Source organism: Balaenoptera borealis (assembly GCF_965194805.1).
Source record: "Balaenoptera borealis genome assembly, chromosome: 8".
Taxonomy (NCBI): domain Eukaryota; kingdom Metazoa; phylum Chordata; class Mammalia; order Artiodactyla; family Balaenopteridae; genus Balaenoptera; species Balaenoptera borealis.
Window position 1 is genome coordinate 69,587,321 of NC_138865.1, and position 14,377 is coordinate 69,601,697.

General features: G+C 40.1%; 1 long non-coding RNA gene across 14 annotated transcripts in view; it reads left to right on the forward strand.

Annotated features, from left to right (window-relative positions):
- The window catches only part of LOC309634102, a 149,717-nt gene that overhangs the window by 71,867 nt on the left and 63,473 nt on the right, over positions 1 to 14,377 (forward strand). Inside the window, exon 5 of one of the 14 annotated variants that reach the window (XR_014247843.1) lies at positions 4,258 to 13,682. The exons of the other annotated variants lie outside the window; for them this stretch is intronic. This is a non-coding gene — a long non-coding RNA (uncharacterized lncRNA). The remainder of the gene's footprint in view (positions 1 to 4,257; positions 13,683 to 14,377) is intronic. 14 annotated transcript variants of the gene reach the window in all.

A 14,377-nucleotide genomic window follows, 5' to 3' on the forward strand; every position in this document is an offset into this window, starting at 1 on the left:
CTTTTATTCTAAAAACTGTCCTGATTAGAATATTATCATATGTGGTCAACCTACTTACAACCGACTGCACTATCTAAGGGTGGGCTGAGAAGTAAAAATGAGAGCAGGGGTTTCACTGTCCTCCATCTCGGTAGTTGACACGTGCAGTCAAGCAGATGCATTAGTGACTTGAGTCATACATCCCGCCATTGCCTCATGTGAAGCTTGTGGCTGATGGCACCCCTCAGAGCCATGCCCTCCCTGTACAGTACTGGTTCTGGTGGTTCTATGGCATTTGTTTCTACAAAATTTCATGGTGTTTGAATTCAGCCCATTGTCCAGTGTGTCAAGAACTTTGTCATCCAAAATGCTGTCTTATTCCTTCCAACGTGCAGCTATTAGAAGATGTAATCATGCTTTTCTGTGTCATTATCTAGGTTCTTGATTCAAAATATCGCATAGGATAATCTTGTGGCACATCACCTTTTTCCAGTTTGACCTTTATTCACATCCTAGGGTCATTTAACATCACAAACTCACTTAATTGTAGTGTCATACAGGCCATGTATCTCTTCCATTTGCATGATAATATTTTGGGAAACCTTAGCGAATGCGAATATCTATTTTATATTAGACTTCAGATGTCTAATATGAAATGTCTTTTCTAACTATGCATGTCTAATATAAAAATGTCTTTTCTAATCTATGCATCTAGGTCTTGGACCAGAAAATGGGAAAACAAAAACAGAGTTAAATCTAATGTGACTTCTCAGTGAGTGCACTTCTTTTTAGCTCCCATGGGACCTTGGAAATGTTGACTGACACATAGACGAGGTCAGTGCTCCATGAATATTTGTTGATCCAGGCACAATTTTTCATTGAGAAATAAGCAGAAGATCCTGTTCATGGCTCTTGCTGTGAAAAAAAAGCCTATTTCTTTACACCTGTCAAGGACATCTGCTTTGGGAAGTCCCACACACAGCTTAAGTCCACACCAGAGTATGAATTGACTATTTGCTAATCACGTAAATATTATTGCTGAAATGAAAACATGATTGAGGCTGGAAATGTGACCCGAATGCAGAAAGTGCCAGCTCTTTAATGTAAGCAATTAATTAAGCATCAGCTTTAAGTCTGGTGATAGGTCCCAGGGTGTTAATCAAATCAAATATCACCAGCTGCTGAGAGAACAGCCTTTCAGGAAGCATTTCCTATACCAAGGGGGAGAGGGAGGTGGCACTGAAATGGATTTTCTGAGGCTCCAGTAGCTAAGGACACCTATAGAGGGATGGTGGTAAACTGCTTTGTGGATACGTCTGTAACACAAGATCACACAAGCACTGTGTTGAGTCAGCTGAAAATGGTGGAAACAGCCGAGATTTGGAAGCCAGATAGGGCTGGGTTCAACTCTTGGTTCTGCTTCTTTTTTTTAGCCTTGGAGAAATCACATGATCTATCTCAGCCTTAGTTTCTTCAGCTTTTAAAATGGAGCTGACAACACCTATCCTGTAGGACTTTTGTATGGTAAGAAAGATGGCAACGCCCAGCTCGCAGGGAGGATTCTATATGGTGCTTGTTAACGACTAAATGATTTCTGGTCCCCGCTCTGCTGCTGAGGTCTCCACTTTGACCTTGGACATACCCTCAGCTTCTTAGAGCTTGCTCTCCTCCAGCTCTGAAGAGGTAGAAGTGGACTTAGACAGTGTTCCAAGGATAAAAGCCCATCATTCTGTGACAGGGATGGAAATGAGGGCAATTTTGTGACAAGTAGAGTGAGCCATGGGGAAAGTGCACTGATACATGGGAGTGTGGTCTGGTCACCAAGGGTGACGTCCCACGGGGCCTTCATGTTCCCAACTCCGATCACCTCCTTCCCCCCAGAGCAGGCTGGAGGCCACTTGAAATGAGCTGTCATCTCATCTCGGGTCCTTAGCGCCACACCTGCCTGGCTGGAGCTCACGGTAGAGCATGTCTGTGCAGGGCAGAGAGACACTCAGCCACGACAAGGGCACCTTGAAGGAAGAAGTGATTTTATAAAGTGGGGAAGGCCTGTCTTGAACTACGGGGGTATTTCAAATAACATTTCTTTTTACTTTTTTTTCTTATTGCAAATAAGAAAACCAGTACATGGTTGATGCTGAAAACTATGAACATACAGTAGTTTAAAACAACTACCATTAACATTCTATGTATGTCCTTCTAGTCATTTATATACAAGACACAAATGACCTCACAGTATCACCATCTTTTTTTTCTTTTTTTATAAATTTATTTATTTATTTATTTATTTTTGGCTGTGTTGGGTCTTTGTTGCTGCGCGCGGGCTTTCTCTAGTTGTGGCGAGCAGGGGCTACTCTTCGTTGCGGTGCGCGGGCTTCTCATTGCGGTGGCTTCTCTTTGTTGTAGAGCACGGGCTCTAGGCGCACAGGCCTCAGTAGTTGCGGCGCATGGGCTCAGCAGTTGTGGCTCGTGGGCTCTAGAGCGCAGGCTCAGTAGTTGTGGCGCACGGGCCCAGCTGCTCCGCGACATGTGGGATCTTCCCGGACCAGGGCTCGAACCCATGTCCCCTGCATTGGCAGGCAGATTCCCAACCACTGCTGCCACCAGGGAAGCCCACCCTGTCTTATAGTATGCTTTTCTGGATATATTTCCCCCTTCCTTATCACTACTGTTTTAAGTTTTGCTGATTTCTGTTAATATAATTGTGCCTTGGTTGTTTAGCAGAGGTCTCCAAAATGGGATGCTTGCCCCTTGGGCACATGCAAGATAATCTATCAGGAAGCAGGAAGAAAATTTTAGAATTCCTGTTTATACTTTCACCTCTCATTTTAAAAATTGTGTGAGTGTGTGTGTGTGTTTGTGTGTATTTCATAACATGTAAAAATGTGTCTGGAGGTAGATAATCCAGAGCTGGGATGGTGGCTCAAGGATGCCACCAGGGACTGAAGCTCTTTCCAACTTTCTGCCCTTCTACCTTACATACAGGCCTTCACCGTCAGGCTGGCAGCCTCATGTTTGCAAGATGGCTGCTGCACATCTAACCTTTATATCCACATTCCAGACAGGAATAACGGGAAAAAGTAAAGGAGAAGGGATTTTCTCCTAGTGAAGCTTTGCTTTTTATTCAGAAAGGCATGTTTTCCTTCTCATTGGTCAAATGAGAAAAGTTGAGAAATTGAAATTTTTAGCTTTTTGGCCTCTTTGACAAAGGAAGTCAAGGGCATAGGAAATGGTGAATTGTGCGGGAGTAAACGGTCCATAGGGTCTGCCACTGTCCTCTTCCCAGAAAAATGCACACACATGTACACGCACATCCAACTTCGCCAGGCAGTTCCAGGGGGTTTCTCTAAGTGGGGGTGGGAGGGGAGCCCCTCTATAGGGCCAAACTAAGAGAGAGCCGCTCAAATGGATTCTCAGCTCAGCCCAAAGCCAGGGAGCACGAGAGAAGCAATAGGGGGAGAAGACAGAAGTCAAAAGAGAAAGTGAAAATATGTGAGTGGGAGGGGAAGGAAGAGAGAACAGAGGGGCCATGAAGGTTGTAAGTAGCAGATATGATACTAACAGTAAAAAAAGAAATACAGTGGTGAAGGGGGGTGGGGGGGGAAGGATAAAGCAATACCACAGTGGGGAAAAGAGAAAGTCTTTTAGGTTTAAGGGAAGATGCTACTCTAAAGGGTCGGAAGTCACTCTCCAGCGGGGTCTGCGGGTGGCAAAGGTGGTGATGGAGGGTGCCAGTTAGTGAAAAGTTGGACCAAGTGCTGTTAACTTCTGTGGAGTCACAGGACATTCATTAGAAGTTCAAGGGTGCTCTCCAGAAGGGTCTGGTGACTTGGAGATTTGAAGTCTGATAGGGAACAGTCCAGCAAGATAAGGCCAGCTCTGGAGAATGCTGAAACATGGTGTTAAATCAGGTTTTGTAAATAATTTCTGGTGCAGTTTATGATGGCAGCTTGCAGTCAGTTCCCTGATTGTAATCTTTGAGATTATACACGTTGCCAATAGCATACACACAAGCAGCAAAATAATTAGCAGTGTCCCCTAAACCATCCTACAGGACCTATGACAAACTTTCTCCAGCTGGAAAAAGTATAGATCCCTCCAGCATCTTTGGACCACTGTAAATTGCAGAAGCAAAAGGTTTTTAAGAACAACACAGGTGTTGGAGCCATGTGTATTTTCTCTTGATGAATCAGAGGAGGATATCACATTGGAAAATAAGTTTAAAAAAAAAAAAAAAGGAAACCATGTAGCTGAAAAAGAATTCACTGACTTTTCCAGGGGAAGAAATACCTGATTTCTGAACACAGTCTATACCCTGAACAGTTTCCTAGAAATGACAGAACTGATTAATTTTTATAAAGCACTCCAAGTGTCACACAGCAAGTTTTGATGCTTCCAAGTGCCCAAAGAAGTAAGCAATTTAAAGGAGTTTAAGATTTTTACGTGTATCTAACTTGGAGGCCCACCTAGTGAAACTGAAAAGTTTGGGTTCAGGGTAAAGAGTGGTTTTAAAGACTGAGCTCTGGAGTCAGACCACGCAGTTTAGGATCCCAGCTTCATCATTTGTCAGTTGTGTGATTTGGGAGCAAGTTGCTTCACTTCTCTGCCTTCACTTCCTCATCCATAAAGTGGGGATAACCACTTCATAGGATGGTTTAGAGGATTAAATGAGATAATCTACATGAAGCTCAACACGGGGCATGGCACATCCCGGACACTCCAGAAACACATGGATGGATAAACAACATTTTTTTTCTGATTAGTTCCATGATTTTTCCTTTTAATTTTTACATCAGTACCATGAGTTTACCTAAAGATAAGAGACCATTTTTATTGTCAGCTCATTGTGAAAAATAGCGTTAATTCCTATTAAGGTGTTCACCATCTTTTTTGCAGGCATCAAAATGATGTAATATTTAAAAGGGATCACACTTCTGGGTTTGAATCCCCACTTCTTGGCTCCAAGACTTTGAAAAGTTGCTTAACCTCTTTGGGCCTCAGTGGCCTTACTTGTAAGAAGGGGATTCTGTGTAGTTTGAGTTAATAGATACAAAGTGCTCACATCAGTGCCAAGTACATAAAAGTGCTCAAGGCTGCTATTAACCAAGCATTTTCCAGAAAAGAAAATGGAGTTGAGAGGTGATACCCCCAAATGGTTTTCTTCAACTTGTAAGTAACATACTGAACTTCCCGCCTCATCATAGTCAAGATGAAATTTTGAAGGATGCCTACATCAGGAATTTTTTCATAGCCAAACATTAAAAACAAAGTGAAGGTCTACACAGACAGAGATGGCAAACATATGGCCTACCCCACCTGACACCCAGGGCCATGACAGACATTACTAATCCGTTATGGCACTTTTACCTACTGAGTTTGTATTCACCTTTGCATTTTTCTCAGCGGGACACTCTGCACAACCATTGTCAATTTGATTGGTGTTATGTGAAGTCAAACTTATTTTCCATCCTTATTCTGGTATTATGTCTTCAGAACTGTTATTTTCCCCAGAGGATGAAGAATTGATAAGTTTTCAAGCAAACTCCTTCCACTGAAATTCCATTCAAATTCTTAAATGATGAGAGATAATCCTCCTTCAAACCCTTGAGTAAACAGGGTGAGTTATATAAAAGAGAGCTGGCAGTACCCATGATCTATTGTTTGTGCTGTGTTGGAAGATGCTGCTAGGACAGATGACACTGATACCTGCAATTAAAAAAAAAGATTTGCTGGGGTCTGAGGAAATCATTTGGAATATGGCTACTTTTGCCCTTGACTTGGTAAATAATTTTCCAGAAAGACAGCCAGGTATAGCACACAGCTGGGCATCTTTCATCTTATCTTAAGAGGAAGATGCAAATGACTAAATGTAAAGATGTTTCCTATATGTTGATTGGTGTATTTGTCTGCTAGGGCTGCCATAACAAAATACCACAGACTGGGTGGCTTAGATAACAGAACTTTATTTTCTTTCAGTTCTGGAAGCTAGAAGTCTGAGATCAAGGTGTTGTCAGGTTTGGTTTCTCCCGAGGCCTCTCTCCTCAGTGTGCAAATGGCTGCCTTCTTGCTGTGTCCTCACGTGGCCTTTTTCTGTGTGTGCCCCACCTGCTTGGTGTCTCTCTCTCGATTTATAGGGTTACAAGCCACATTGGAGTAGGACCCCCATACACTTGTGACCTCATTTAACTTTAATTATCTTCTTAAAGGCCACAGCTCCAAATATAGTCACATGGGAGGTTAGGGCTTCAGCATATGCATTTTGGGGGGGGGCATGAGTCAATCCATAACAATTGGTGTGTACCCAAATAACTCTAGATTCTATAGCATCTTATAACCCCAGCATTGTTACTTATACTCATCATCATGTGACTCTAGTTCTGCCAGAAAAGATAGTCATGCTCGTTACACACTACGGAGACAAAGAAGTGTGTGCTCACTTTAGAAAAATTTCTGTCTGTTGCAAATCAACAAAACAGATACATCAATGGAAAATGGGCAAAGATAGAGTCAAAATGCACAGAAAGAAAAAATACAAAAAGTTAAGAATATGAAAAAATGCTCAAACTCATTAGTTGACAGAAAAATACAAGATAAATTGAGATATCACTTTGCATGTACTACACTGGCAAGATTAGGATAATGCCAAGTGTTGGCAGGGATGTGCGACCACGGGAACCCTTATGCACTGCTGATGGGAAGGCCAACTGGTGTAGAAGTTCTGCAGAGGATTCTGGTGGTAATAGTCAATTAGGTCAAGGTCTACTTCTTGACCCAGCAAATCCACCCCTGGGTACATATCCGGAAGGAATTCTCACAGAGTTTATTAAGGTCCTGTATGAGTAAGGTGACAAGGCATTTTAGCTTGTCTGGGACAGTTATAGTGTACATATGCTGTCTCGGTGGAATTATGAATGGCACCCTTTTGTTTCTCAAAAGTGCTCACCCTGTGTGTAAGGGTTGTCTTCACAGTGTTTCTGTGGTGGTAGGGGATTGGAGGCCCTTTGGGGAGTGGGGAGGCAGAATGTGTTAGGTTCATGCTATTCAGCAGAAAGAAGTAACAGAGTAGATATACCCATAGTAAAATATATGGATCTTTAAAACATAGTGCTGGATGAAGAAAGAAGAGAGATTCAGGTTTACAACAACAATATTTACACACTGTTAAGATCCATGCATATAAAAGTATACGTTTTATAAGAACACATATTAACAAAAGGGCTTGCGTTGAGCACCTTGAAATGATTGCCTTGGGCTAGGTGAGGAATAGCAGTGGGATATAGGGGAAAAAAAGAAAAAAAATGTGAGGGGTCTTCTTAAGCCAAAGATGATAATGAACCATTGAGAAGATGATTAACTTAGCCATAGTATCTGAAATTGAAAAGGGAGAGTTCTGTCAAAATAGATTAAATTGAAGAATTTTTTAAAGTGTTTAAAATATTATACATTTCTTGAGAAATTGGCACTTATTTGTTTGTTTGCTTGTTTAGTCTCTGAAGCTCTGAAGGGCATTTAAATCTGTTTATATAAGTATCTTAAGTAGGACCAAAAAAATAAAAAATAAAAGTAATTGAATGAGGGAAGCAGAATAGAGAGTATATAGAACTAGAAAAGATAAGGCAAAGTCAGGTGTGAGGTTAATATCTAAAATTCACACCCAAAGTCCTATAGATTTACTAGAAGTGGGTCTCAGATTAGGCGCTACACCAAGGAGATACCCTCATATGCATGATCTACATTATCTGTAGTAACAGCCAGCACAAAACCACTCCAAGTACTAAGAAGCAGCCCAACTATTTCCCATTCTGAGATCAGAGAGAAATTTCTCCCTTGGGCTCTCCTAAGGAGGGCACCGTGTAATGGAATAGCGGCCTAGAAAACTAATTTCGACTGAAAGACTCATCCCAAAGCCGTGTCGAATACCTAAATGCTAATTTACTCTCACAGGGTTTGAGCTCCTTGAATTTCTGCAAAATAACTTGGTTTCAGTTCCGGTAGAGTTGAGGAAATGTCCCTGTGTATGCAGGAAACCTGTGGTCCACAGATGTTTGGGCTCTTCCACTGAATTATGAACCATAGGGCCAGAAATTCCCAGTCGTTACAGCAATAGCTAATGAAAGCAAAAAGAAAAGGATTCTCCTTCCAGATTCCGGAGTGCTGTTGCCTTGATACCCCTGAGGAGGGGGTGGGAGATGAAGAATGTTTTCCTCTATCTTTTCCTGCATCAACTTTAGCAGCAATTAAATTTTTATTGACTGAAAGCCTAAAATAGTAATTATTGTAGAGACTACAGAAAGTAAATCTATTATGTGAAAACAGGTGTCACCAGAAGAGTGAAACCAACAAAGAACAATGCAGAATGGAAGGGTTTAGTGGCAGGCGTCTGCAGAAAGAGTCCAGTCTGAGAGATAATCTCCAAGTAGACATTTGGGGCGTGTGGGTGTGGCAGGAGAGGGAAAGGGACAATCTGGCGTTTCGGTACATTTTGGATTTGAAGCACGCATAGTTGATCAAGTTCTTTTGAAGCTTGGTTGAAATAACCCCGGGGCACTGTCCAGCTAGATTTGATTTTGTATTTATCAAGTGACCTCTGCTTATTAATTCAGATTCTAAGAACCTGAGAAAGGGAGGTATGGAAGATTGGTGCTAAAATAGCTGTAATGATTTCCTTTCCTATATCATGTATGTGACTTTGTGACTCACCCCATTAATAGGTAGAGACTATTTCTTCACCCCTTGAATCTAGGCTGGCTTTATGACTTGTTTCGGCCAGTACAATTTGGTGGAAGTGATGGTGTGCCAGTTCTAAGCCTAGGTCTCATGAGGTCTTGAATACTCCTCCACATCTCTGAACCTTGCACAGCCATCACGGGAACACGCCCAGGCCAACTTGCTCAGTGATGAGAAACAAGGCCCATTCACTCATATTGCAATGGCTGATTGCCACGTAACACTAGACATGTGTGTGAGGCCATCTTAGATCAGCTGCCTATGGCCCAACCACCAGCTGACCACAAGTGCCTGTGTGAGACCAGGAGAGATCAGCTGAGCCTGGCCGAGAACTGCGCTGCTGAATTTAGATGTGTGAGAAAACACAAATGCTTGTTGTTTTACGTCTCTAAGTTTTGACATGGTTGTTATACAGCGGTAGCTAGCTGGTACAAGAGGGTTCCCTGATGTTAGTATTTTAACTAATAAAAAATTTGTCCACTATTTTAAATTTTAAAAATACGAACAAAAATATTATAAGTGAAAAAAACCGTCACGCCTTTGGCATTCTGTTTTGTGTTTTAGGATCTTATAAGTCAGTGAGCATGAAAGTCCCTGAGAACCTGAGTAGCTTTGAATATGTGGACAAAATTGAATTTCTGGACTTGCAAAATGGAAGATCAGACCCTAGACAAGTGGCTTTCAAAACACTCCCACCTGAGATTCTCAGCATGAGTGTGGGGAGACAGCCCTATTTCTCTCTTGGGAATAAAATCTCTAAAATTTAACAGTTACCATTTCCCCATCTCAGCCTAGTTGACATGACAGAGGGTTGTTTTCTCTTAGAGTATCTTTAATTACTCCTAATTAATTTGCTTTGCACCCACTACTGTAAATTCTGTAAGTTCCTTTCTTAGAGCAGTGTTTCCTACTCTTGGTTTATATTTCACCACCTCTCCTTGGGGAAACGAGAGGGGAATGTACACAAAAATACCTGTCACAGGGAAGCTGGAAAATCCCCACCTTTAATTGGGTTCTACAGTGGTTTCTGTGACCACTTCTGACCCCCTGACATTTTCCCTTCTGTGAGTTTCATCATCAGTTTTACTGTGAAGAATTTGGTTGGGCTTAATATTTGCAACAAGAGGGAGAGACATCGCTAGACCTGGCCCCTCTCTCCCGTGAGTCACTGGCATCTGTTACACCATGGCCAGGTCTCATTAGTGCCACTACTGCTGGGCTGGCAGATCTTTTGAAAGCAGGAATGGCGGGCTCTGGGATTCACTAATGACTACTGGGGAGATGCAAGAGGAGGGTTGCTGTCTTAGGGAGGTCATTGTGAAAATGCACCTGTCTGTATCTTACAAGAAATGAAGGGTGATTTCTTTCCTTTCAGAACTGCTAAAGGAATTCTTAGGCTATCCATACAAGAAAATAAGCAGAATTTAGGATTGAGTTTATAAAATATCTAGGAACGTTGGCAGTGTTTTTGGGAAATTAAAAAATTTTCCACGCTGTTTCCCCTTTTCAGAAATTAAAGAGTTAGAGCATTATGGTACAATGATTTTGAGATGGGACTAGACGGCTTGGATTTGAGGCACACTTGGCTTCCTGTCTCTGCCATGTGAACCATATGTGGCAAGTTACTTAGGTTTTCTGAGTCCTCAGTTCTCATCTATAAAGTAAGAATCGTATAAATATGTCATGAGGATTAAATAATTTAAACGTGTGTAATTCCTAGCATGCCTGGAGCATAAAGACCTGATAAATGCAGTTCTTTTATTTTTCCCTCTTTTCACCTTTTCTGGCTTTTAGTTCTGTTGTCGCTTGCTTGCTTGCCTGTGTATGTATTTTTTACTGTGAAGAATGAAGGATGGGTTTTTGGAAAACAAGATTTATACCAAAATCTTTAAACTGCTTATGATTTTTACCTAATAATCTCACTTATGTAAAAGTGTAGTGAAACAAGGGTCCAGAAATTTAAAAGTACAAAGGTGTCGTCATAAAAAGATCCATTGTTGCTTCAAAAAAAAGTTCTTCCTGGTCATTTTCCTGTTTGCCTTGTTAAAAAAAAAAAAAAGAACACATCACTTTTTTCACCCCCCCTGTTTTTTTTAATCATATGTGCTATTTGCTACTTATTGTTTCCATGAAGTTAGTAAATTCTCATCCCTTCCCCTAATAGTTAAAAAATTGACCAGTATTAACTTCCTGTGGATTCAACATGAATCACTCCCTTCTAAAAAAGATTGTCAAATAGGCTTACTTCTTTATTCTAGGTAGTCAGTTTCCAAGAGAAGCAAAACTCTAGATTATAACCCATCTTGCATGTTTGTGCATCTATTGGGAGATATTTCATAATAATAACTATGCCAGTCCTTCATAATGTTTGGAATAAAATGGTCAGAGTATACCATGAAAACAGTCAAGAAAGCATTTAAAATGGAGAAAAGGGAACTCATTTTGATTGGTCAATTGCTACATGCTCATCCCTATGCTGGGGTATTCCAAACTGTTGCTTTTACCAAAACCCTGCCAGTAAGTTTTTAATTTTAATTTATTTTATTTTTTATCGAGGTATAGTTGATTTACAGTATTATGTTAGTTTCAGGTATACAACATAGTGATTCAAAATTTTTATAGGTTATACTCTATTTATAGTTATTATAAGATGTTGACTATATTCCCTGTGCTATATATCCTTGTAGCTTATTTAATTTATACACAGTTTGTACCTCTTAATCCCATACCCCTATATTGCCCCTCCCCCACTCTCTGCACTGGTAACCACTAGTTCTCTATATCTGTGAGTCTGTTTCTTTGTTGTTATAGTCACTAGTTCGTTTTATTTTTTAGATTCCACATATAAGTGATAACACACAATATTTGTCCTTCTCTGACTTTTTTCACTAAGCATAATACCATCTAGGTCCATCCCTGTTGTCGCAAATGACAAAATTTATTCTTTTTTATGGCTGAGTAGTATTCCATTGTTTTTATATATACTACATCTTCTTTATCCATTCATCTATTGATGGATACTTAGATAGCTTCCATATCTTGGCTAGTGTAAATAATGGTGCTATGAACATTGGGGTGCATGTATCTTTTCAAATTAGTGTTTTCATTTTCTTCAGATATATATCCAGGAGTGGAATTGCTGGATCATATGGCAACTCTGTTTTTAGTTTTTTGTGGAATCTTCATGTTGTTTTCCACAGTGGCTGCACCAATTTACATTCCCACCAACAGTTTACTAGGGTTCCCTTTTCTCCACATCCTCAGCAGTATTTGTTATTTGTGGTTTTCTGTATGTCTTCTTTGGAAAAATGTCTATTCAGGTCTTCTGCCCATTTTGTAATCAGGTTATTTTTTGATATGGAGTTGTATGAGCTGTTTATATATTTTGGATACTAACCCCTCATTGGTCATATCATTTGCAAATATTTTCTCCCATTCAGTAAGCTGTCTTTTTGTTTTGTTGATGGTTTCCTTTGCTGTGCAAAAGCTTTTCAATTAGGTCCCATTTGTTTATTTTTGCTTTTGTTTCCTTTGCCTTAGGAGACAGATAAAAAAAATACTGCTACTATTTATGTCAAAGAGTGTTCTGCCTATGTTTTCTTCTAGGAGTTTTATGGTTTCAGGTCTTATATTTAGGGCTTTAATCCATTTTGAGTTTATTTTTATTCACGGTGTGAGAAAATGTTCTAATTTCCTTTACATGTAGCTGTCCAGTTTTCCCAGCACCATTTATTGAAGAGACCATCTTTTCTCCATTGTATATTCTTGCATCTTTTGTCGTGGATTAATTGACCATAAGTGCGTGGGTTTGTTTGTTTGTTTGTTTGTTTGTTTCTGGGCTCTCTGTTCCTTTGATATATGTGTCTGTTTTTATGCCAGTACCATACTGTTTTGATTACTATAACTTTGTAGTATAGTCTGAAGTCGGGGAGGGGATGATTTCTCCAGCTCTGTTCTTCTTTCTCAAGATTGTTTCAGATATTAGGGGTCTTTTATGTTTCCATGCAAATTTTAAGATTATTTGTTCTAGTTCTATGGCAGCTTAGGGAAAATGGGAAAGGGTTGAAATAAGTGAAGCACAGGGGATTATTTAAGAGAGTGAAATATGATAATTGTGATGGTGGGCACATGATATTATGCATTTGTCAGAAACCCATAGAACTTTATAGAATAAAGAGTGAACCTTAATGTATGCAAATTTAAAAAATCATTTAGTATGTTGGGTATGCCAGAATGAAATGCAGAATTGTGATAAAACAATATAACTGTGCTACAAATGTGTTAAACACCCTCACTGAAAGGTGTGGAGAAAAAAAGGGGCTGACCTAAGTAATCTCAGAAATGAGTGGAGTCTGTAAGACTAAAGGCAAAATGAACTGTATGTAAGCACTCTACCCTAGTTGATAATGCTATGTCCCAGGGGAGTACAGATTAATGATTTTAATGCCACTATACATGCATACTGAAACTCAACAATTAAGTAAATGCATGCACAATGGTGGGAGCCAAGTTTGGTTGGAGGTTACAGATAAGTAAAAGGAGGAGGCTGGAATCATCCATGTGATAACAGATTAGAGTTGGAGACATCAATATGGACTCATGTTAGCTTAATATAAACACATATGGTTATATATAGAAATACTTATAGATATGTGTATATACATGGGTTAGTGTACATACATTTGTACTTCCTTGTTCTGTCACCTGAGAGGACCTAGAGGCAATGACACCCCAGTAGCAATGAGCATACCTAGCACCCAGATCTTGGTTTCTAATATTATTCTCCAACAAAAGGAACCGGAACTTGGATAAATGGCTGATTTTAGGACTAGGGTAGAAAATAAACAAGATGAGCCTGGAGCGTCTTATAGCGCCAAAAAGAAAGTGCTCAGAAAAACAACAACAACACAGTGATGGGGATGTGTCAGAGGGACACAGCCACCTGAAAGAGCTCCCAATGGCCAAGGCTGGAAATGGTAAGCAACAAAATAAATGAAGTAGTGTAGGGTTGAAACCCAAAGTAGAAACTAAATTTAAGAGTCCATACTGATATGAATCAATTATTGAATAAATAAATGAAGGAAAATAGACACATTTTCTGTACCAAAGAATTCTAAAAATTTTATGTAGATCCTATACCCTCAGGGAGGTGGAATAGAATTCCCCATGTGTTCAGTTGGAGTTGAACATAGTGACTTATTTCAAAAGAGTACAGTATGAGAAAGGGGAGAAAAGAGCTACTTTATACCAGAGAAACCTGACGACACTCTCTCAGCCAAATGATGAGGATCAGCGTCCATAGTGATGTCATATTGATGTATGTACGCTTGATGTCATGTCATGAGAATGGCTCTACCTCTGTGGTCTTCTTCCCCAAGCATGTAACCCCAGTCCAATCATGAGAAAAACAGCTGACAAATCCCAATTGAGGGACATTCTACAAAATAGCTGACCAGTACTCCTCAAAACCGTCAAGGGCATCAAAAACAAGGAAAGTCTGTGAAACTGTGACAACCAAGAAGAGCCTAAGGAGACATGACAACTAAATGTAAATCCGAGATGGGATCCTGGAATACAAAAAGGAAATTAGGAAAAAACAGAGGAAATATGAAAAAAGTGTGGACTTTAGTTAATAATAATAATAATAATGTGTCAATATTGGCTCCTTCAT